This window comes from Bos grunniens, chromosome 1 (assembly GCF_055505025.1).
Source record: "Bos grunniens cultivar Pamir isolate PY7600 chromosome 1, Bosgru_T2T1.0, whole genome shotgun sequence".
Taxonomy (NCBI): Eukaryota; Metazoa; Chordata; class Mammalia; order Artiodactyla; family Bovidae; genus Bos; species Bos grunniens.
Genome location: NC_141165.1, coordinates 136,102,245 through 136,128,347, shown reverse-complemented (window position 1 = coordinate 136,128,347; position 26,103 = coordinate 136,102,245). Strand labels below are relative to the sequence as shown.

Below are 26,103 nucleotides of genomic sequence, written 5' to 3'. Positions count from 1 at the left end.
CATATGATAATACACATGTTTCAATGCTATTCTCTCAAAATATCCCACCCTCGCCTTCTCCCACAGAGTCCAAAAGACTGTTCTTTACATCTGTGTTTCTTTTGCTTTCTCGCATATAGGCTCATCATTACCATCTTTCTAAATTCCATATATATGCATTAATATACTGTATATGAATGCCTTAATATACTGTTAATGTTATTAATATATGCATTAATATACTGTTTTTCTTTCTGACTTACTTCTTTCTGATATTTTTATCAATATAGTTCAGTAATTCTAATCCTGGTAACACATTAAAATTATGAGGAATTCTTAAGAAATACTGGGTTGACCAAAAAAGTTCATTCATGTTTTCCCCGAACGAACTTGTTGGCCAACCCAATGTTATTTTTCTGGGCTTCTACTCAAACAACCCTGAACGATAGGATTTAAGAAAAACTTCTAAGGCAATTCTAATAGCACAATTCTAGCATGATCATGCCTTGAAGACAGGGGCCACCTCTTCTTAAATGCCTCTATACTAGTGCAGAATTTCACATCTGAGTATGTGAACTATGTAAATATGAGCTTAAATATCAATTTCATTCAATGCAACCAGGAGAAGCTAATAATCTTTAAAAAACTGTTGCACTCTTCTTCTTCTGACATTATAATATATAAATGAGTCCTCTTAGCAGTAACTTGACCTTCAATAGTTCAGTGTCATGAATATTTGGAAGCAGGTTACCTTAATGCGCATACATGAACAGCTGGACTGAAACTGGACACTGACTGAGTGACGTTAAATACTGGAGTCCAAGGAGTCAAGGCCGTAAATCAGAGCTTTTAGTTCCAATGTTTGACAACTGATCCTTAATGCCAGAAGAAAGGCTCAAAGTAGCAGTAGCCAAGTATAAAAAATATAGCATGAAGAATGTAAGGCATTTAGTAAAAAGAATCACAGATGTAGAAAACAAATTTATGGTTACCAAGGGGGGAAGTGGGAAGGTAAATTGGGAGATTGGTATTGACATATATATACTATTGACACTATGTATAAAAATAGATAATAAATGAGAACTTACTGTGTAGCACAGGGAACTCTACTCAATGCTCTGTGATGACTTAAGTGGGAAGGAAGTCTAGAAAAGAGTGGTTGCTGCTGCTAAGTCGCTTCAGCCGTGTCTGACTCTGCGACCCCATAGATGGCAGCCCACCAGGCTCCCCCGTCCCTGGGATTCTCCAGGCAAGAACACTGGAGTGGGTTGCCATTTCCTTCTCCAATGCATGAAAGTGAAAAGTGAAAGTGAAGTCACTCAGTCGTGTCTGACCCTCAGCGACCTCATGGACTACAGCCTACCAGGCTCTTCTGTCCATGGGATTTTCCAGGCAAGAGTACTGGAGTGGGGTGCCATTGCCTTCTCCGAGAAAAGAGTGGTATATATACACATATAACTGATTCACTTCACTGCACTGCAGAAACAAATTATTGTAAATCAACTATACTCCAATAAAGATTAATTAAAATAAATAAAGTTATAGGTATATTAGGAAAAAAATGATAATGCAAAGGAGTTTAAAAAATTGGTCAGGATAATATACAGTAGTGGGATAAATCCTGTTCTAATTCTCCAAATTAAGTCATAAATGTTTATAACTTGGTATTATAAATATGTGTTGCATTGCTCTTTACAGGCAAATGACATTTAAGTACCTAAAGTTGCTTCATCTATGTTAGTTATGTCAAATGATAAGCTTCTGTGTATTTGCAATAGTTGTAATGGCAAGAGTTAGGTAATTACTTATATCATTGGTATACCATCAGAAAAGAGAAGGTATTTTATATACAATTTTTCAAAAGGAAATTGAGAAGATATATGAAATAACTTTTAATGTCTCTTCCAACCTTTAGAAACTTTTACTAAACTATTTCTATCTATCTGTCTTCAAGCTCACTGATTCTCTCCTCGCCATGTCACATCTTCCGATAGACACATTTTTTTTGTTTCAGTTGCAGTGTTTTTTTGACTTCTTGCATTTCCTTTCAATTTTTTCTTAGATTTTCCACCTCTCTTGCATGTTGTCCACTTTTTCCCTTTAGAGCCCTTATCATATTAGTCACAGTTATTTTGTTTCATTAAAAAAATTTTTTTTAGAAATTGCTTGTTTTTCCTCAATCTTATTTCCATTTTCTGTATAAGAATCTGTGGACAAAATCAGTTTAAGGCCACTCAGTAGCTGTTCCTACATGTTCAGTGGTGAGCGGTGGGAACTGCAGACTAGTCATCAATAGAAAACTGCTGAAAAGGCACACTGCTTGCCTTCAGACCAAGCTGCAACCTCAGGTCGAGTAGCAGTAAACTCAGAAACTGGGGCAGTGCATTCATTCTGAAATGTCTCTTTGGTCCCAGCCTTTCCAGCAGCACCCTGCTCATCTTTTTCAATCTCTTTAGGATTTCTGTAGAAGCAGAGATTAGGCATGACCTCCCATGAGTGTACCTGGGAGATGGTGCCATGCATACACAGAACTTCCAGGGCAGCGTCACCACATCAGACTTGCTGAGTGATCTCCACTGTTGGTGCATGGACGGCCATGTCCACATAGCACAGAGGAGAGTCTGTGTCACACAGAGCAAGAGAAGGCAGGAGATGCCTCTGTGAGAGGCTAGTTGTCAGTATCGGGATCAGTAACCACCAGAAGTGTCAGCTCCAGGCAGCCTGGATCTGGTGCCAAGTTCCAGGAGTCACCCTGTGGCAGCAACAAACTTCAGCTCCACACGTGGGTCAGTATTCCTGGATCATATGCCATTGACGTCAGCTGGGTTTTCAAAGGCAACAATGGCACCAGCTGCCAGCTTCTCTCAGGTTTTCTTCAGATTTGTGATATAGATGCTATGGCTCAGTGAGTAAAGAATCTACTTTCAATGCAGAAGATACAGGAGATGTGGGTTCGATCCCTGGGTCTGGGAGATCCCATGGAGGAGGAAATGGCAACCCACTGTAGTATTCTGGCCTGGAGTATCCCATGGGCAGAGAAGCCTGGTGGGCTACAGTCCACAGGGTCCAAAAAGTTGGCCCCAACTGAGCACTCATGCTTTCCATCCCTTGCCTTTTCTGACTATTCCATTTAGAAGTCAGGATTGGTGTCACCTAAGTGGGTTTCCTCATGTGAAGAGTTGACTCATTGGAAAAGACTTTGATGCTGGGAGGGATTGGGGGTGGGAGGAGAAGGGGACAACAGAGGATGAGATGGCTGAATGGCATCACTGACTCGATGGACGTGAGTCTGAATGACCTCCAGGAGTTGGTGATGGACAGGGAGGCCTGGCGTGCTGCTATTCATGGGGTCGCAAAGAGTCGGACACGACTGAGCGACTGAACTGAACTGAACTGACTGAAGTGGGTTTCTGCTGAGAGGAATTTGAGGACACTTTCTGCTTTTATTTGCAGGAAACCAAGGGCTCTGAACATTGTGAAAGTTTTCCTCTAAGTTACAACAGAACCCAGAACAGTGTTGTGTGGACTCCTCTCTGGGTAGCATTTGTTGTTCAGTTGCTCAGTTGTGTCCGACTCTTTGTGACCCACGGACTGCAGCACTCCAGGCTTCCTTGTCCTTGACCATCTCCCAGAGCTTGCTCAAACTCACGTCCTTTGAGACGGTAATGTCATCCGACCATCTCGTCCTCTGTCATCCCCTTCTTCTCCTGCCTTCAATCTTTCCGAGTATCAGGATCTTTTCTAATGAGTCAGCTCTTCACATCAGGCAGCATATAAAGAAAGACTAATCACAGTTATTTTCAGTTCTATCTGCTGCTGTTGATGCTAAGTCACTTCAGTCGTGTCCGACTCTGTGCGACCCCATAGACAGCAGCCCACCAAGCTCCCCGTCCCTGGGATTCTCCAGGCAAGAACACTGGAGTGGGTTGCCATTTCCTTCTCCAAGGCATGAAAGTGAAAAGTTAAAGTGAAATAGCTCAGTCGCGTCCGACCCTTAGCGACCCCATGGACAGCAGCCTAGGTCTGGTAATCCCCAAATCTGTGTCACATCTGAGTTGAGTTCTAATGCTTGTTCTGTCTTCACTTCATACTGTGTTTTTAATTGCCTTTGGAAGGCCTTGTAATTTTTGTTGAGAGATGAATATGATGTGCATGCATAATTAGAATGAGGTAAAGAGGGCTTTAGGATGAAGATTTACATTAATTTTTGCTGGGGCAATAGTTTCTAGAAGATTCATATTCATCAAACCTCCTTGTTTTGGTTTTCCTCTGGACATTGGGCTTCCCTGAGAATGCCTCTTCAGAGGAAGTCTGCTTCTTGTAGGACTAAGAGATGTAATCCACTGTTTTACTGGAGCCCTGTTGGTGTGGTAGTATTGCATGGGCAAGGGGAGCATTCTATAATCCTTCAATTAAATTTCAGTGTTTTAATCAGCCTTGCCCTTGAACTGTGACCTTCACAGGTGCTTCTTTGTGATACAGCATCACCCACCTGCCCACCTCCATGTACTCCCTTCCCTGGCTGCAGCCTTTCCAACCTATTTCCTTGAACCTCTGATCCCTGTTGACTATGTTTTTGTTTTTGTTTTTGTTTTCCCTCTCTAGGTGAACAGCTGACTCCTTGAAAAATACCCTGATGCTGGGAAAGATTGAAGGCAGAAGGAGAAGAGGGCAACAGAGGATGAGATGGTTGGATGGCATCACTGATGCAATGGACATGAACTTGGGCAAACTCCAGGAGATGGTTAAGTACAGGGAAGCATTGTGTGCTGCAGTCCATGGAGTCACGAAGAGTCAGACATGACTTGGAGACTGAAAAACCACAAAAGGAGAAACAGGAGGCCAGTGGGGTGAGGGGAATGGTTGGAGTGGGAAGGGATTCCTTTCCACCAACCGGAATTATTGTTGTTCAGTTGTTCAGTCATATCTCTTTGTGACCTCGTGGACTGCTGCATGCCAGGCTTCCCTGACCTTCACCATCTCCCAGAGCTTGCTCAAACTCAAATCCATTGAGCCTGTGATGCCGTCCAACCATCTCATCCTCTGTCGGCTCCTTCTCCTGCCTTCAATCTTTCCCAGCATCAGGGTCTTTTCTAATGAGGCAGCTCTTCAGATCAGATAGCCAAAGTACTGGAGCTTCAGCTTCAGCGTCAGTCCTTCCAATGAATATTTGGGACTGATTTCCTTTAGGATTGACTGGTTTGATCTCCTTGCAGTCCAAGGGACTCTCAAGAGTCTTCTCCAATACCACAGTTCAAAAGCATCAATTCTTTGGTGCTCATCCTTGTTTATGGTCCAACTCTCACATTCATACTTGACTACTGGAAAAACCTTCAACTGGGATATGGTTCAGAAAAAAGTCCTTTTGCCAGGAGAATATCCTTTGTTATGGTTAGACTGTTGGTTTATTTCAGTGATTACTCTCTCCTTCCCTGCCAGAGCCACGGGGATCTTTTTTGGATCGTCACAATGAGAACCTAGTGGAGATTCAAAAACTCAAAGCCCATGAAAATGTGGGGGCCATCGTAAAACTGCAGCCCTAGGTGTTCTCACTCTTAATGCTAGTCTATATTCAGTTTCCAGCTGTTTAACAAAATTAGCATTTCCGTGTTCCTAGCAGTTTATGGCTCCAGCAGCTTTTGGTCCAGGTCAGCAAGTCTTACCTGTGTCTCTCTGGATGAATTTGGCTCTTCAGACTTTTGCCTGGCAATTTGTCCTGAAACCTCAGTTCTCTGATGGATTGAAGAGCAGACATGGCTTTTCAGTTGGGTTAGCTTTTTCTTGTTGTAGGGACAGCAGTGGCAACTTCCAAGGTTTTCATCTGTTAGAATGAACCCAGAAGCCTTAGTTATACACAATTGTAGATTTCTAAACTTGTAGGCACACATAGTAATTAAACACAAGATTTAAAAATGTTCTACTGGAACTAAATATCTTATCATTGAAAAATATTTTAAAACATTAGGAAAATTGTCAACATTTAATATTTGTTGAAGGTTAATGTTTTGATTTTTGTCAGTTTTCACTGTTGACACAGTGAATGTTGTCTTTAGTAATTTTATTTATGAAACTGCTGCTTCTCAGCTAATAAACATAGCAATAGCAATCACTGCCAATTTCATGAAATCTTCCTCAGAGGTTATATTATTTCTACTCACATTAATCAAGAGTAATGTTTGTTCTTCTTTTATTCTGTAGATTTATTTGGGGGATTAATATGTTTATTTGAATAACTCAGGAAATCTGGATACTTTGATCAAGTTCAGCATTTCACTATACAGTGAAACTTTATGAAACTACTCACTTTTGTTTCTTAACCTCAACTACTTTTAAAATCACATTTAGTGTCACAATCTCAGGATTATTGTGATTATTGAAGCTTTTGGGGAATAAAAAGAACGTACTGTTACTAATGGGGTTTAGAATATGCTACCTCCAAATATGGATGCACACTTGAATAGTTTAAGTTGAAGGAATTTGACAAATGAAATGTGCTAGAAAGACTCTTTGCTCTTCTCTGAAGCAGGTCACAATGACCTCAAGTGAGAGTTGCCCCCTCTTTTTAAAAAAAAAAATTAATTAATCAACTAATTTCTGGCTGCCCTGTGTCTTTGTTGCTGCACACAGGCTTTCCCTACTGGTGGCGAGTGAGAGCTACTCTAACTGTGAGGTTCAGGCTTCTCGTTGTGGTGGCTTGTCTTGTGGAGTGCAGACTCTGTAGTTATGGTATACAGGCTTAGTTGCTCCACGGCACGTGGAATCTTCCTGGACCAGGGATTGAACCCATGTCCCCTGCATCGGCAGGTGTATTCTTAACCACTGGACTACCAGGGAAGTCCTAAAGGTGCCCTCTCTATACCAGGAGGTAAGGAATGGCCTTCTTTTTGACTGTGAATGAATAGGTCTTGCTAAGATTCTCCCAGTTTCCTGCACTGAGCTCCTATCTTTTTCATCTTACGACATATTTCTACAACTTGTCACTCTTCATCAAATTCAGCATAAAAACATGTAGGTTTATCTGTTTCTTTGGGTCTTCACTTCCTTAGGAGGGCTCTTGTGTCACATAAAACTTATATTTTTAAGCTAAATACATTTGTATGCTTTCCTCTGATTAACCTGCCTTTTGTTACAGAGATCCAGCCAAGAACCTGGAAGGGTAGAAGGAAAATGATATTTTTTCTTCCAGACATTACAAAGAAAAGTTTTATTTTTGTCTTTTGTTTTCTTTTAGTTTGAGGTACTCACTGACAGTATGTTGTAACAAATGATGTTGTAACAAATCATTAACATTATCCAAGTTTAAATGATTGTTATTTTGGTATATTATAATGTAGGGTTTCCTCATTTGAGTCGCTCTATGTTAATTTGATATCTTGTCTCACTCAGGCCAATTGTGGGTCAGAGATGGGTGTGTGTGCTAAGTCACTTCAGCTGTGTCAGACTCTTTACAATCCTATGGACTGTAGCCCACCAAGATCCTCTTTGTCCATGGAGATTTTCCAGACAAGAATACTGGAGTATGTTGCCATGCCTTCCTCCAGGAGATCTTCCCCACCCAGGGACTGAACCCATGTCTCCTATGTCTCCTGCACTGGCAGGAAGGTTCTTTACCTCTACCCTTTGTTTAAGGTTGTGGTTTCAATTGGCCAGTCCTGGGAAGCAGGGCTGCCTCTGTGTAACTCAATCACATTGGTGGTTTCTTGAATTGCTCTGTAAGTATAGGCTTAAATAGACATAAATTTAAATAGGGCTATATTCTTAGTTTGGCTTCCCAGGTGGCTCAGTGGTAAAGAATCCACCTGCAATGTAGGAGACCTGAGTTCCATCCCTGAGTTGGTAAGATCCCCTGGAGGAGGGCATGGCGACCCATGCCACTGTTCTTGCCTGGAGAATCCCAGGGACGGAGGAGCCTTGTGGGATTCAGTTTACAGGTTCGCAAAGAGTTGGACATGGCTGAAGCAATTGAGCCTCCACATACATAATCTTAGTTGAAGTACCTTGAAACCCTGAAATACTATGGGACAATGAAGAAGGTAAAATTTGAAGTCTAGTACTTGATTTCCCTGGTGGCAAAGATGGTAAAGTCTGCCTGCAATGTGGGAGACCTGGGTTCGATCCCTGGGTCGGGAAGATCCCCTGGAGAAAGAAATGGCAACCCACTCCAGTACTCTTGCCTGGAAAATTCCATGGGCGGAGGATCTTGGTAGGGTACAGTCCATGAGATCGCAAAGAGTCAGACACAACTGAGTGACTTCACTTGAACCACTTGAACTTCTGGATGCAGTTCACGAAGAATGGAAACTAGTCGGGATTTCTCACTTTTTCAGTGGAGTAAAATTTACCAAAAAAAGGCCCCAATTTTTTTTTTTTATCAGTCTGAATTCCCTGTATAGGTATCTGACTTGTCTAGGAAAAGAGTTTGTGAAATTTCTCCAAGTCAGTTCAATCTCTTGCTCTCACATAACTATTTCAAGCATATTCTCCTTTTTACCAAAGCTCCTGACAACTCCCCCTTTCTTCTCATTTTTAACTGATGAAATTATTACTTATTTCATGGGAAAAAAATACCAATCTGACAACCTTCATCTGTAATCATATATCCTGTATTCCCTCCTGTCGTTAAACATGATGTCTCTTATCACCTCTCACCTGTTCAAAGCCTTCACTCCTGCAATTGTCCCCTCTCTCTTCCATTAAAAAAGAAGAAGGGGAAAAAAAGGACAACAAGCTCACCATGATTCCACATCTCCTTCAGCGACATTTTCCGTTTCTCTGCTCCCTCTTATAGCCAAATCTTTTAAAAACAATTGTCTCTACCCATTGTCTGTAATTCCTGGTTTGCCTCACTCCCTTGAACCTACTCCATTCTCCTTCTTATCTCTTTTTCTCCACAAGGACTGTTTGTTCAAGGTCACCAGTTACCTCTATGCAGCCAAATTCAATAGGCAATTCTCAGTGCTGATATAGCCTTACCTGTAAGCAGCTTTTGTCCCACAAACAGCTTTTGTTACAAATAATCATCCCTTCCTTCCTGAAAGACTTTTCTTCACTCCATGTCAAGACCTTCCTTCCCAGTCTCCTTTTAGGAACTCATTTCTGCTTTACTTTGATGGTCTCTAAGTCACTCTACCCCAGAGAACTTTTTTTCTACGTATATTCACTTTTCAGATAATGACATTTAGTCCCATAACTTTTGTGCTATCTCTGTAAAAATTACAAACTTAATATCTGCCTACTTAACAAACAGTTCCACATGGATATTCACAAGTTCCTCACACACTCTCCAAAATTGAGCTCTTAATTAAATATTTTCCACCTCAAGTCTCTTTATTGTATACACTTCAGTGTTTTTGTTTGCCAGGTGCTAAATGCCAAAAACAGAAAGGTGGTTTTAAAATAATTTTTATAGTTAAAATTTGCTTTTTGAAACAGTATGATTTTAGCTTACTTTAAGGTAATGAGAACTAACTAGTATAGGACTGTTTTCTTCTTTTTCTTTTTAAACCAAGAAACACTGATTCTATTTAATCATTTAAAAGATGAGTTGGGTTATGAGTGACAGTAGGTCTGAGGGAAGGAGAGCTTTCTAGAGGGAAAAAAAAAAAAAAACCTCCCTGTGACATGGGGAGTTGGGGGAGGGGGCAGAAGTCTGTCCCTGGGGATATGATCAGACCTGTGAGCTCCACGCTCTATTAGGGCTTGGCTTCCAGAATTCAGCTTTAGTAGAGCCTTTGAAATTGGCTGCATCTTTGTAGTAAAAGATGCATTTGGGTAGTGGGACAAAAAATAATTTCTGCAGACAAAACCTTTAACAATGATACTATCCATAAAGAATATGATCATAATAAGAAAAGGTTCAAGATGGTAACGGCCACAAAACCTGAAGCAGTAAAACATCAGCCCCAGCTACAGGCAGCCCAGGGATCAAATCAAGCCACCACTGCTACCAGTTCATCCACAGCAGCAACCGTGGTTCAAGTGCCAGCTTCTGTCCCTGCTTTGGCTCCCACTTCCCAACCGGTTCCCATTGCTCCAGCACTGAGCCCAGCCTCTTCTGACCTTGCACTTATGACTGCAACTAAACAAGAGAAACCTGCACAGCTACAAGAGGAACACTCACGACCACCAGCCCAATACCAACTGACAGCACATTAGAAGAGTCTGAGTCAAAACTTATTCATTCGTACAGTATTCGTATTTAAGGAGAAAGAAAACATGCTCTTTACATGAAAATAACTACCAGTTAAAAAAGTTTCTTGACCATTGAATGTTAAGACCCTGCTTAGATTGAGAAGCAGTACGATTACAGGGTATAGTTACCATACACAAACACGGTTTCTGGTTCACATTTTTTGCTTGTTTTTGGTAGTTGTTTGGGTTTCAAAGTAATTACTATGGGCTTGATTTTGATGTGTCCTTTGGGGTAATGTAACTTTTGAGACCAGTGAAGACATATGAAGGCTACTTTTCCTCTCAACTTTTTCTCAGCAGAAGTGTGTTTACCAGCAAGTTGTGGGTTTAAACAGTTGTCTTTCTTTTTTAAGCCCACAGAATGCTGGTTGAATTAAAAACAATCAATGGAAATGTTTCAAAACCAGGTTTCTGACATTCATAAGCTTTTTTCCTTTGTTAGACAAATATGTGTGACAAATAAAGTCAGTGATATTATAGTAACTTTGAAAAAGAGACAGAGAACTGTATCCAGCATCTTTTAAAAAAATTATTAGCATTCTGATATATTTATTTCCAAATATTTATATCTATACAACTTTTTTTACTTAGTTGTGATCATACCATATATAAAATATATCTTGCTTTTCACATGTATTTCCTGTATCATTATAAATTACTTAGGTAATTTAAGTAACTGCACAGAAATCTGTTATGTATCCAGCATCTTTTATTGCATCAAAAAGATAGGAGAACTCTTCAGGGACCTGAACGATACACCTGGGAACATATTTTGAAAAATAAAAAAAATAAAAAAAGATTTTCATCACATATTAAAAGTAAAATCTTACTAAGCAAAAAATTTCCCTTTTGAATGCCCTTTGAGGTATGTAAATATGATACATAATTATCTACATATTACCTCTTGTATGTTGTATAGGCAGCTCAAATCTAGCACTCCCTGAATAAAATTCTTAGTTTTCTTCCTAAACCAAATTATGTCCAATGTTTTTTCACATCAGTAAATGGTAGCACTAGTAATACTCTAACTGATTTATGAAAGCACTTTATTAACCCTTTGTCACATATATGTTATAAATGATTTCTCAGAACTAAGCCTTCCCCTAAAATTTGATTCCACGATAAATCATGGAGAAAAGACATAGTTTGAGCCAGACATAAAAAAAAAATTCATACAAAATAAGTTAGGATATAATTATTCAATTTCAAAAGAGTCAATGTTTTTGGAACATATTGAATTTGTCTGGAATATTAAAAAATGATGACTTTTTACAAAATAGTTGTAAAGTACCAACACATTTTGGAGAATACTTTGATTAGGCAAAATACCAATTATCTTTAATGCAATTGTTGCACTTCTGTCAAACTTAAGTCAAATTATAAACACTGATATACCATTTGACTATTGTGTCTCCATCAACAAGGACATGTCTATATAAGCAAGTTTCTATAGCTTATGTGGAATAACTCTCTAACCATCAGAGTATTGCTGCATTGTCCAAGCCCAGGGTCTCCATTTATTCCCACTCCATTCCTTATGCAAGACACTGTGCAGTTCTAATAGCTCTGACTATTTAATTTTTTCAACCTATAGAGACTTTGCTTTGGCCAGATCTGTGTAAACACTTATTTTTCTTAAGAAAATAAACTAATTTCAAAACCACTCTTTGTGTGAGTAGAGGGCTGTGGTAGAGCCTTGTAAGTAGTAAAATGTTTCTCAATATCAGAAAAATGTGCTTGACTTTTTTAAAGGATGTTTTCAATTTAAAAATATTAGCTTCAGTCATTGGAGAGGAAATGTGATGGTAGTTTATTTGATGTTGATAATTTAATTTTTCCTTCTGTAAAATTGCTCTGATTTTTAAAAAGCATGAAGTCCCTAACCACAATTACTTTCTATCCTCTTCTCTCCACTGCACTGTCCTACATTATTGCACAGAATTTTTCAAGTCAAGTTGGCATATTTGCTTTCCTACAACAGCAGTAACAGAAATGTCTGGGAGAAAATGTGTCTGGGGACAAGCACAAGCCATCATATTTCCCACACTCTATTTCTTATAACAAAGCTATTTGTAATCTTCGTAGACTTATTTTTTTTAATTACAATGTCGACTTTCTGAAGCAATACTTGAATATTTGAAACAAACTTTTAGAGTTGAATCCTATTGAAGTGAATTCTAAGACATACTTATGTATTTTTTCAACACGGAATCTATTTCATTGAATAAACTTTAAAATATATATATATATATATATATATATAAATGTATATTAGAGCACCTATTATTAGCAGAGAAGTGAAAGAAAAGGAAGCTAAAAGGAGATGGAGGTTTGACAAGAGAAGCAGGGGATCAGAATCTTGTCATGCCTGAAGAGAAAGAGAGGCTTTCAAGAAAGAAGTTTGTCATAGTATCAAATGTGTCAGAGTTCAAAAAATTAGTGACTAAAAGGATGATTTGATTTAAAAAAATTTTTTTGATACCTTCAATGAAAGCAGTTTTAGGCAGGTTTGCAGGGAACATTTGGAACTCAGATAGCTAAGAGTTGGAGGTAAACATGATGTTAGAAAGTAATAAGATATTAGAAAATCTAGAGTAGAGAGTCATTTTATGAAATTTGACAAGGAAGGAAAGAGAAAGGAAGAAGTAACAGAAAACAGAATGGAGATGTGGGCTGGGACAGAGAAGACACTAGAGAACTTGTTCAAGAACATAAAGGAAAGATCCAGAGAAAGAATGAAGATTCAAGTGAGAAAAAGGATGACCCATAGACCCTTAGATGGCAGGAGTGGATAGGACCAGATGGGCTTCATTTCTATAAGTAGAGCAATTCTACACCATTGCAACAGAAGTGAGAAAGAATTATTGAGTGACAAAGATAAAATTGGAGTCTATTCCTTGTATCTATATTAGGAGGGCACATTTGTACACATGCCTATTTGCTGTTTCTGAAAGGCCCAACTTACTCCCTCCATATACACGTGTTTCCTAGCCATATTGCCACACACAGCTCAGACATCATTTCTGGAAAGCCTTCCCTGGCAAGTGCAATCTGCTTTGGAAGCTTCTCCTCATGCTCCCAGATGCTCCCTGTGCATTTTTCTAGGCTTACTCTGCCTTCTAATAGGCATTTATTAGTCAGTCTTCACTACTGGACTGCATACACACTTTGAAGGTAGAGGCATATTTTATTTGCCTTTGTTTCTTGGAGCCTAATGCATTTGAGGAACTTTGTGCAACAATGACCACTTCCATTCAGATGGAATTTATTGTCATGAATGTACTTCCTCTGAACAAGGTGAGAGGCAGAGCGTGAGAAAAGAGGTGAGTTTCCTGTACTCTCTTGCTGTGAATTTGTGCTCCTGGCTTGACTCAATATTCTTTCTTATCATCTCCTCCCTGTAGTTATCATTCTGAGCTTGGCTTTACTCCAGGTCGCATGACCATGGCCTCCCCTCTCTCTTTCTCCATTCTAAATAGTCACCCTAAGCAATACATTTTTCATTCCATGTAGGGTTTAGTGGAAAAATGCAAATATATGCTGGAAAGGAATCCATGCCATGTGAGGTATTGAAAACAATCATGAAAACAGTTGAAAGTCTCATTTACAATTAATTCTGACTATAGAGGAACTCTGACTGGATATCTTTCTCATGAGAACATGGCCTGCCACCCTTCCCAGGAACTGCCCAGTCCTTATCTCTCTCTGGAATTCCTTCAGGACTTTTCTCCCCAGGCTATGCACTCACTCCTCCCTACAAGGATTAAGGGAGGCAGAAAGATGTTCCTTTTAAGGTGTCCGTGTCTTAATCCTCAGAACCTGTGAATATGTAACGTGGCAAAGGGGAATTAAAGTTTCAAATCAGCTGACCTTCAAACAGAGAGTAGCCTGGATTATTCAGGTGAATCCAGTGTAACCACAAGTCTCTTTATTTTATTTTTTAAAATAATTTTATTTATTATTTATTTTTTTTAATAGTTTGAGGGCACTGTGCTGGATCTTTGTTGCTATGAGGGCTTTTCTCAAGTTGTGGCAAGCGGAGAGGCTACTTTCTAGCTGTGGTGAGCGGTCTTATATTGCAGCGGTTTCCCTTGCTGCAGAGCACAGGCTCTAGGGTACAAGGGCTTCATTAGTTGAGGCACATGGGCTCAGTAGTTGTGGCTCCCAGGCCCTAGAAGCACCGGCTTAATAGTTGTGGTGCATGGGCTTAATTCCCCCGCGGCATGTGGGGTCTTCCTGGACCAAGGATTGAACCTGTGTCTCCTGCATTGGCAGGCAATTCTTTACCACCAAGCCTCTAGGGAACACTCCCTGCCCCTCCAACTTTCATTAAAAGGGAAGAGGAGGCAGCAATGTCAGTAAGACTCCACTGATCATTACTGTCTTTGAAGATGAAAGGGGTCAAAGAATGCTGGAGGCCCCTAGATGCTGGAAAAGGCAAGACGTTACCTTCTTCCCTGGAATCTCCAGAAAGGGACTCAGCCCTCCTGACATCCTGACCTGTGCTGGTTTTCCAAGTTACAGAACTTTAAGATAATAAAATTGTGTTGTTGTCAACCATTGTTTATAATAATTTTTGCAGCAACAAATAGAGCACAGATACAAGGACCAAGATAGCAAAATTCAAATTCATTTTGATGTGAAACTTCTTAATTCTTCTGACTCAAAATCTGCTCCAGCCCAAGCTCTGGAATTTTACTTTTCCAAATCAAAGAGAACACTAACAAACTTTGCTTCACAAAATAGCTGTCTATCCCTAAAATGTACGAAAAAGAGCCCTCTCATGCTCAAGGCCTCTTATCATATTTACGACATTTTTATTTCTACCACAAATACACTACTTAATGTATGACTCCAGAAATAATATTATTCCTCTACCAGGAAGGCATTAAAATATGTTTGTATGTATTTCACTATTCATTTTAAATAGGGATGTAAAAGTGAAGTATTTTTTGAAGGGAAAGGAGAAGAAAAACTTGAAAAATAGGACTTTTAAAATTTTGATTTGCCAAACTCTTCTAAGTTGACTCTTACAACTCAATGTTAAATAGCCACTTATTGAAAGAGCAGCATATTAATATTTAATGAACTTTAACAAAATAATCACACAATTTAATGCTTTTAATTATTCAAATAGAGCTTCCTACATTGGACATAAATAGTATTCTGAAGCAATCCTTCTCAAACTTTAATGAGTAAACAAATCACACGGAGATCTAGTTAAAAGGCAGACTCTAACTCAGTAGATTTGGGAGGGGGCTGAGATTCTGAGGTTCTGGTTTTCTTTTTTTTAGGTTTATTTTATTTTTAACTTAGAACAACTCATTGCAGCACTATTTACAATAGCCAGGACATGGAAGCAACCTAGATGTCTGTTGACAGACGAATGGATAAAAAAGTTGATGTACACATATACAATGGAATATTACTTAGCCATAAAAAGCAACAAATTTGAGTCAGTTGAACTGAGGTGGATGAAGCCAGAGCCTGTTATACAGAATGAAGTAAGTCAAAAAGAGAAAAATGAATATTTTAAATTAATGCGTATATCTAAAATCTAGAAAAATAGTACTGATGAACCTGTTTGCAAGGCAGGCATAGAGATGTAGATATAGAGAACAGACTTGAGATTCTGACTTACTAATATGATCCTACATGATGACAATTTTGTTGTTCCCTGGACCACATTTCAAGTAGCAAAGTCATAGGGGACCTTGAGAGGCACAATAAAATCAAATGCTTAAATTCTGTGCTTCTATAAGCTAAATATATCAAAATCACATACTCACTAAATCTCAGCTTACATATTATAGCAAGGAAAAAATTCTCTAAAATTATTATTTGAATTGAAAATAATTTTATGATAAGAACTTAAGATTATTAATTTCATTTACAACTGTTTATAGCATCATTAAATGATTCTTTTTGAACAATGGCATAATCATGGCAAAATCTCTGTTCCACCTCCACCTACTAACCCCAGTCCCAGTGGAGTATATTAAGCATAGATTTCAAAATACGTTTCTGCTGGCTTACTGTAAGAGCTTGTTCCTCTGTGTACCAGGAAACGGTAGAGTTAAGAGGTCAGATGCCACTAGCTAGCTCCCTTTGCCTGTCACTGTCATTGTCTGAGAGATGTTCCAAGTCTCCAGCAGAAGCCCTGTGTTTGGCTCCACTTTCAACATGTTGCAAGAAAAACAGTACCACAAGTCTGATCCTGTTATCTAGATGTAAAACTTATCGACTTCCACTAACAATGCCTTCTAGTCCCACCTCCCCCAAGCTCTATCTCCTGCCCTGCTCTTCAGTCCCATCTTATTCCAGGCTCTCTCCCTCACTGTGTCATCTCCAGCCTCACTGTTATTGTGTCATTCCTTTCAATGTTCCATTTTCCCTTCCACCTGTATTCATGATCTCCTCTCCCCATAAATACACCTCTCCCAAACACCTCACTTAGATTCTTAACTGTTTTTCCAATCTCAGCTCAAAAGTCACCTTATTGTCAAAGCCTTCTTTGACCTTTTAAACTAAGTCACATGTCCTTGCCACACACTGTCATAAGCTTCTTTAAATGCATTTATCACAGTTCATAATTATATATGTGGGTGATTGTTGATCACATTTTTTCTCCCTAGATGACTATACATTCCATGAGGGCAGGTCTATCTGTTCCCCACCCTCCTCCATTGAACCCACACTGCCTAACACAGTAGAAAAAATATTAATGAAAGAATAAGTACAAAATCTCCTTTTTTTATAGGCTAACTTAGCTAACATTAGAATTAGGGATGTATTTTCTAACAGAAAAATGGTTGACTTAGAAATGAAATTTTGGAACATTTTTTGATTCAGTGATGACAGATAATATGTTAAGCTGATCAGTTCTTACCTGTGTGTTAGTTGTTCAGTCAGGCCCAACTCTTGTGACCCCATGGACTGTAGCCTGCCAGGCTCCTCTGTCCATGGCATTCTCCAGGCAAGAATACTGAAGTGGGGTGCCATTCCCTTTTCCAGGGAATCTTCCTGACCTTGGGATTGAACCCAGGTCTCCTGCATTGCAGGAGGATTCTTTACTGTCTGAGCCACCAGGGAAGCCCGTGTTTACCTATATGATCTATTTATTTATTCATCACCAGGGACCATGCATGGTTTGGGAATATGTATCCAGCTGGGCTCCTCTCCTTGGGCAGCTGAACTTAGCACATATCTCTTGTTGACTGTGCAATGATCCAATGACCTGAGAGAAGCTTGCACACAGTTTTCAGTTTTGTCTGAACCTATGATTACAATGGAGACTATGCAGTCAGGGCGTGGTTAGAATGTGACTTGTCATTTCCCAGATGGAGACCTGTATGGACTGCCTGCTCTGTGTTTTAAACAACACCCTGACTAAATATTATTCTACTCAGTGAAACAAGACATAGCCTTTTGCCATCTCCTCCTCTCCACTAAATATTGTTTGCAAATTCAACAATGATCAGAATCTGTGTTATGTAAATACTCAAAGAAAAATAACACTACACACTTCATAACACTAGAGCAAAAGCATTTCCATTGTAGCTGGACTTGAACACAAAGCAGACATTTTGATGTTTTCTCTAAACTCCCAAATAGAATTTTACCTCTATATTTTTTAATTTAAAAAGAAATAAAAATAGTGACATAAAAACTGATGATTCTCATTTTAGTTTTAAATAAATTTTTTTGTTTGTGTAGAGCTAAGAGGCAGTCTATGAGACTTCAGGGCTTCACACAAAGCAATAGTTTTTAGCCAGAAGAAAAAAAAGGATACTAATTTTGAAGATTCATTCAGAAAACAAATATTTATTGAGTTCCGATTTTACTCCAGGCATCTTCTTATGACAAATGTCCTTATACTCATGGAACTAATGTTTTCATAACTGGAAACTAAAATACTGGAGTGGGTTGCTGTTTCCTTTTCCAGGGGATCTTCCCCACCCAGGGGTCAAACCCAGGTCTCCTGAATTGCAGGTGGATTCTTCACCAACTGAGCCATGAGGGAAGCCTGAGATGATGCTAGATGGTAATAAATATTATGAAGAAATGCAGGAAGTATCAGGATAGAGTTAAGGGGAAGACTGATCCAAAAAGGGAATGTTTGAGTTGAAACTTGAATCCTGGGAAGAAGAATGCCTTACAAAGTGCTGAAGGAAGGACAGAGAGACAAGGGTGCAGACGACGTAAAACAGAAAACATGATGGCATCTCAGAGGAGATGTAATTTAAAAAATTACTCTGCATAATATTACATTGTATATATGCACCATGTCTTTTTTATCCATTCCTCTGTTAATGGATGCTTCCCTGGGTGGCTCAGATGATAAAGAAGCTGCCTGCAATTTGGGAGACCTGGGTTCAATCCCTAGGTTGGGAAGATACCCTGGAGGAGGGCATGGCAACCCACTTCACTATTCTTGCCTGGAGAATCCCCAAGGACAGAGGAGTCTGGTGGGGGCCAGTCTATGGGGTCACAAAGAGTTGAACACAGATGACTGACAAATGTCTGTTAATGGACATTTAGGTTGCTTCCATGTCCTAGTTATTGTAAATACTGTTTCAGTGAACATTGGGATACATATGTCTTTCTGAATTATGGTAAATGTATGGTGTGTGGTACATTTCTCTGGATATATGTCCCAGAGTGGAATTGCTGTGTCATATCTAGTTCTATGCTTAGTTTTTAAGGAACCTCTATATTGTTCTCTTGGAAGGAAAGTTATGACCAACCTAGATAGCATATTCAAAAGCAGAGACATTACTTTGCCAACAAAGGTTCGTCTAGTCAAGGCTATGGTTTTTCCTGTGGTCATGTATGGATGTGAGAGTTGGACTATGAAGAAGGCTGAGCGCTGAAGAATTGATGCTTTTGAACTGTGGTGTTGGAGAAGACTCTTGAGAGTCCCTTGGACTGCAAGGAGATCCAAGCAGTCCATTCTGAAGGAGATCAGCCCTGGGATTTCTTTGGAAGGAATGATGGTAGAGCTGAAACTCCAGTACTTTGGCCACCTCATGCAAAGAGTTGACTCATTGGAAAGGACTGTGATGACGGGAGGGATTGGGGGCAGGAGGAGAAGGGGACGACAGAGGATGAGGTGGCTGGATGGCATCACTGACTCGATGGACGTGAGTTTGGGTGAACTCTGGGAGTTGGTGATGGACAGGGAGGCCTGGCGTGCTGTGATTCATGGAGTCGCAAAGAGTCGGACACGACTGATTGACTGAACTGAACTGATATTGTTCTCTGTAGTGACGCTTCCAGTTTACATTCTCACAAATAATGTAGGAGGGTTCCTTTTTCTCCACACCCTCTCAGAATTTATTGTTTATAGACTTTTTGATGAAGGCCATTCTGACCAGTGTAAGGTGATACCTCATTGTAGTTTTTATTTGCAGTTCTCTAATAATTAGTGATGTTGCAATCTTTTCCCATGCCTCTTTGCTATCCATATGTCTTCTTTTCAGAAATGTCTATTTAGATCTTCTGCTCATTTTTTGCAGTTTCTTTCTTTTTTTTTTTTTTTTGGTATTGAGCTGCATGAGCTGTTTCTATCTTTTGGAGATTAATCTCTTGCCAGGGACTAGGAGGTGGGAAGTGGGGAGGAAAAATGGGAAGTTAGTGTTTAATGGGGACAGAGTTTCAGTTTGGGAAGGTGAAAAATTTGGGAGATGGATGACGGGGAGTTGCACAACAATGTGAATGTGCGTTGTGCTAACTGTACAGTTAAATATGGCTAAAGTAGTACGTTTTATACTATGTGGCTTTTGACACAATACAAAAGTTTAAAAAGTTACTTTGGTGCTAATAGAAAATAAAGTATAATTTTACCAGAGAGGAAGGAGACAGATCAATTCAGTTATGGCATTAGACCAAGGAAGAGCTGGTAGTAGGTTGATGGGGCTGAGTTTGTAAGACTATTAAAGAAAATTGCAAGTAACTTTAGTAGAAGTAAATGATGTTTAAAGAGTAATAATTTCCAAATGATATTTTCCAATAAGTGTAATTCTCATGAAATAACTATTTTCTGTATGTAAGAAATTATATTCATATTCAGAGTCATAACCATACAGTATCAAATAGTATGATCTATCCATTTTCAAAAGTATGTCAAACTTTCTGTTCTTCATTTTTAAATAATGAACTCTGCATTCCTGAAGATATATGCCCTTTATCCATTGTTATTTTTGGTCTCTGAAACTAACACACAGAAAGTTTAACTCACAGACACAGAATGTTTTTATTAACAGTATTGAATGAAAAATATTTCTGGTTTAATCTTTCCACATTTGAACCAGGAGTGAAAAGTGAAACTAATATTTGCAAAAAAAAAAAAAGAGTTACTTCTCCTCAATTATTTTCTGAGCTTTACTACCTATAAAAGCAAAGAGTTTTCAATGAAGGCTAGAAGGTGGGTGGAATAGTAAGGGCAGTTCTCTTCTGTTGTTCTTATAATTAAAAATATTCCTAAGCATATATATACTTCCTAGAGGAGTGTATAATTACCTTCTGGAGGTGTCTCATTCTCTTTATTAAAACTCAACATACGCAGTAATAATCTTAATTAAAAATAATAGTATATAAAATATTCCATGAACAGTAAGAGTCACAGTACTTATGAGTGAAACAGGGCTAATATACATCATTTAAAGTCTAAAGAGAACTCATGCCTCTAGACTATTAGCCTAGTCTCCTGATTCTGAACACTTTTCAACTGACTTTTTGTTGCTTTGTGTTTTCCAGCAATTTGAAACCTAGAAGCAGTAGGTTTCATGGTAATCATAGTAGGAAATGAGAATTTAATTCTGGGAAAGAGCTCCCAAGTTCCTTAGAGAATTAAAGGTGGAGTTTGTGTTGAACTCAGTAAGTAATAGAGAGAGAGGACTATAGCCAAGTGCTTTGGGAAAAATGTTCACTTTTAAAGAACATCAGTTATTGATATGGGAAGGGAATCCTAAACATTGCTTTTCTGGCAAATTATATTTTTATATAATTGCAAAAAGCATAAAACTATAAGACTCATATGAATAGCTCCTGTATGTTCTTGACCTCAATTGAACAACTGCTTACAATCAGCACCATTTACTTTATCATTCTGTATATCTACCTATCTCTCTATCTATCAATCTTTTTTGAGTATGAGTTGAAGATACCTTGCTGCTTGTCCCCTCATCTGGGTGCCTCTTTAGGTCAAGGTTTCTCATGAGTGAGACTCTAGTTAAGCTGATGACTAGGATGCAGCCTCATGGGAAGCCTCAACCCCTGCTCCACTCAACACAGGGGTTACAGAGATGAGTAAGAGGAGAGGCACAGTCCTTTACTTTTTATTTTTTGACCCTCCTTACACATGAAAAATCTGGAGGAGGGCACGGCAACAAACTCCAATATTCTTGCCTGGAGAATTCCATGAACAGAGGAGCCTGGTGGGCTATAGTCCATAGGGTCACAAAGAGTTGGACGTGACTGAAGTGACTAAGCACGCACACACATTTGAGAAATAAAGCTATCTAAAAACAGTTAATAAAATTATAGCTTTGCTTTCTCATTTATAGTAAACAAATTAACCCTTTCAGAAAGAAAATATAATTTTTCTATTTACAAGTTAACTTCAAAATTTATTAAAAAAAAAACAACTAATTGCCAACTATAGATGGTATGGTCAGGTAGGTTCAGTTCAGTTCAGTTCAGTTCAGTCGCTCAGTAGTGTCCGACTCTTTGCGACCACATGAATCACAGCATGCCAGGCCTCCCTGTCCATCACCAACTCCCAGAGTTCACTCAAACTCACATCCATCGAGTTGGTGATGCCATCCAGCCATCTCATCCTCTGTCGTCCCCTTTTCTTCCTGCCCCCAATCCGTCCCAGCATCAGAGTCTTTTCCAATGAGTCAACTCTTCACATGAGAGGGCCAAAGTACTGGAGTTTCAGCTCTACCATCATTCCTTCCAAAGAAATCCCAGGGCTGATCTCCTTTAGAATGGACTGCTTGGATCTCCTTGCAGTCCAAGGGACTCTCAAGAGTCTTCTCCAACACCACAGTTCAAAAGCATCAATTCTTCAGTGCTTGGCTTTCTTCACAATCCAACTCTGGCATCCATACATGACCACTGGAAAAACCATAGCCTTGACTAAATGGACCATTGTTGGCAAAGTAATGTCTTTGCTTTTCAATATGCTATCTAGGTTGGTCCCAACTTTTCTTCCAAGGAGTAAGCGTCTTTTAATTTCATGGCTGCAGTCACCATCTGCAGTGATTTTGGAGCCCAAAAAAGATAAAGTATGACACTGTTTCCACTGTTTCCCCATCTATTTCCCATGAAGTGATGGGACCAGATGCCATGATGTTCATTTTCTGAATGTTGAGCTTTAAGCCAACTTTTTCACTCTCCTCTTTCACTTTCATCAAGAGGCTTTTTAGTTTCTCTTCACTTTCTGCCATAAGAGTGGTGTCATCTGCGTATCTGAAGTTATTGCTATTTCTCCCAGCAATCTTGATTCTAGCTTGTGCTTCTTCCAGCCCAGCGTTTCTCATGATGTACTCTGCATATAAGTTAAATGAGCAGGGTGACAATATACAGCCTTGATGTACTCCTTTTCCTATTTGGAACCAGTCTGCTGTTCCATGTCCAGTTCTAACTGTTGCTTCCTGACCTGCATACAGGTTTCTCAAGAGGCAGGTCAGGTGGTCTGGTATTCCCATCTCTTGAAGAATTTTCCATAGTTTATTGTGATCCACAGTCAAAGGCTTTGCCATCGTCAATAAAGCAGAAATAGAAGTTTTTCCGGAACTCTCTTGCTTTTTTGATGATCCAGTAGATGTTGGCAATTTGATCTTTGTTTCCTCTGCCTTTTCTAAAACGAGCTTGAACATCTGGAAGTTCACAATTCACATATTGCTGAAGCCTGGCTTGGAGAATTTTAAGCATTACTTTACTAGCGTGTGAGATGAGTGCAACTGTGCGGTAGTTTGAGCATTCTTTGGGATTGGAATGAAAACTGACCTTTTCCAGTCCTGTGGCCACTGCTGAGTTTTCCAAATTTGCTGGCGTATTGAGTGCAGCACTTTCACAGCATCATCTTTCAGGATTTGAAATAGCTCAACTGGAATTCCATCACCTCCACTAGCTTTGTTTGTAGTGATGCTTCTAAAGCCCACTTGATTTCACATTCCAGGATGTCTGGCTCTAGGTGAGTGATCACACCATCATGATTATCTTGGTCATGACAATCTTTTTTGTACAGTTCTTCTGTGTATTCTTGCCACCTCTTCTTAATATCTTCTGCTTCTGTTAGGTCCATACCATTTCTGTCCTTTATCGAGCCCATCTTTGCATGAAATGTCCCCTTGGTATCTCTGATTTTCTTGAAGAGATCTCTAGTCTTTCCCATTCTATTTTTTCCTCTATATCTTTGCACTGATTGCTGAGGAAGGCTTTCTTATCTCTTCTTGCTATTCTTTGGAACTGTGCATTCAGATACTTATATCTTTCCTTTTCTCCTTTGCTTTTTGCTTCTCTTCTTTTCACAGCTATTTGTAAGGCCTCCCCAGACAGCCATTCTGCTTTTTTGCATTTCTTTTCCATGGAGATGGTCTTGATCCCTGTCTCCTGTACAATGTCATGAACCTCAGTCCATAGTTCATCAGGCACTCTATCTATCAGATCTAGGCCCTTAAATCTATTTCTCACTTCCACTGTATAATCATAAGGGATTTGATTTGGGTCATACCTGAATGGTCTAGTGGTTTTCCCTACTTTCTTCAATTTCAGTCTGAATTTTGCAATAAGGAGTTCATGATCTGAGCCACAGTCAGCTCCTGGTCTTGTTTTTGCTGACTGTATAGAGCTTCTCCATCTTTGGCTGCAAAGTATATAATCAATCTGATTTCAGTGTTGACCATCTGGTGATGTCCATGTGTAGAGTCTTCTCTTGTGTTGTTGGAAGAGGTTGTTTCCTATGACCAGTGCATTCTCTTGGGAAGTTCTATTAGCCTTTGCCCTGCTTTATTCCGTATTCCAAGGTCAAATTTACCTGTTACTCCAGGTGTTTCTTCTTCCTACTTTTGCATTCCAGTCCCCTATAATAAAAAGGACATCTTTTTTGTGTGTTAGGTCTAAAAGGTCTTGTAGGTCTTCATAGAACTGTTCAACTTCAGCTTCTTCAGCATTACTGGTTGGGACATAGACTTGGATTACTGCGATATTGAATGGTTTGCCTTGGAAACAAACAGAGGTCATTCTGTCATTTTTGAGATTGCAACAAAGTACTGCATTTTGGACTCTTTTGTTGACCATGATGGCTACTCCATTTCTTCTAAGGGAGTCCTACCCACAGTAGTAGATATAATGGTCATCTGAGTTAAATTCACCCATTCCAGTCCATTTTAGTTTGCTGATTCCTAGAATGCCGACAGTCACTCTTGCCATCTCCTGTTTGACCACTTCCAATTTGCCTTGATTCATGGACCTGACATTCCAGCTTCCTATGCAATATTGCTGTTTACAGCATCGGACCTTGCTTCTATCACCAGTCACATCCACAACTGGGTATTGTTTTTGCTTTGGCTCCATCCCTTCATTCTTTCTAGAGTTGTTTCTCCACTGATCTCCAGTAGCATATTGGGTGCCTACTGACCTGGGGAATTCCTCTTTCAGTATCCTATCATTTTGCCTTTTCATACTGTTCATGGGGTTCTCAAGGTAAGAATACTGAAGTGGTTTGCCATTCCCTTCTCCAGTGGACCACATTCTGTCAGATCTCTCCACCATGACCTGCCCGTTTTGGGTGGCCCCATGGGCATGGCTTAGTTTCATTGAGTTAGACAAGGCTGTGGTCCTAGTGTGATTAGATTGACTAGTTTTCTGTGATTATGGTTTCAGTGTGTCTGCCCTCTGATGCCACCTTGCAACACCTACCGTCTTACTTGGGTTTCTCTTACCTTGGACGTGGGTCTGGTAGGTACTAGGATACAATTTAAAGTCTGGAGACACAAACTTTCTTTCAATCCTGTATGATTCTGTTACTTCCTTTTCTCTCTTTTTACTTGAAGCAAAGAACAAATAGTTTTGAAGGGTTACTTGGTTTCTGAAAGGATTTTGTTCAATGTGTTCAAGACAGCATGATACCTGTGGTTGAGTTTAACTACAGATGAATACAGAAGGAAAAATGCTTTCTACAGTTGAGCAAATGTATCTCTGAGTGTTAGAAGCTAATTTAGTTGCCTGAGTTGTTGTCTTTGAACAGGAACAAAATGGATCATGAGTGAAACATGACTCAGCTTAGTTTACTAAAACCAGGAATGGACTCAAATTAGACTTCTTTAGCTGGTACCTCTAAGGGAAACTGTAACATGAATGATAGAGAATCACTCCTTTGTGAATGTTTCAATGTTTTCAAGATAAAAGAATGGGCTAGATGGCAGGGAGAGGCATCAGTGGATATGCTAAAGGGAAAAATATTCTTATTCAATATAAATAAAACATATTTTCCAAAATATTTTGTTGTGCCTTTGATTTAACTTAATCTAGAAGAAAAAAGTAGCACTAGAGCACCTAAAAACATCTGCAACTAGTAAACAAAGTCTGAATTTAATTTACTTTGTCACAGAATGATCAATGTTACTAAGCAGTATAAATGCAGTAATAAATGTAATCCTCTACAACTATATATTGACTTAAGCAGTTAGCATATCAATTAGCTGTGTTTCAAAAGCAGACTTCCAAATTGACAATTTGGAGCAAAGAAATTATTGCTTTATTGTAAACATTCTAGTTTCCAGACAGGCCTACAAAACCTGTTTAATATAAGGCTATGTCAAGATATTATGTTTGTAGTAAAAACACTGATGAAAACACTTTTATAATTTCTGTGATTATTATGATATAAAGCATGAATGGGAAAATATTTTTCTTTTCTTT

General features: G+C 39.1%; 1 long non-coding RNA gene and 1 pseudogene across 1 annotated transcript in view; one reads left to right on the top strand and one right to left on the bottom strand.

Moving 5' to 3' along the window:
- Nucleotides 1–2,203: 2,203 nt before the first annotated feature.
- LOC147380235 (small ribosomal subunit protein uS2 pseudogene) lies at nt 2,204–5,734 on the bottom strand (annotated as a pseudogene).
- Nucleotides 5,735–6,597: 863 nt separating this feature from the next.
- Nucleotides 6,598–26,103, top strand: part of LOC147380234 (uncharacterized) — a 207,679-nt gene continuing 188,173 nt past the window's right edge. Inside the window, exon 1 of the long non-coding RNA XR_015167480.1 lies at nt 6,598–6,844. This is a non-coding gene — a long non-coding RNA (uncharacterized LOC147380234). The remainder of the gene's footprint in view (nt 6,845–26,103) is intronic.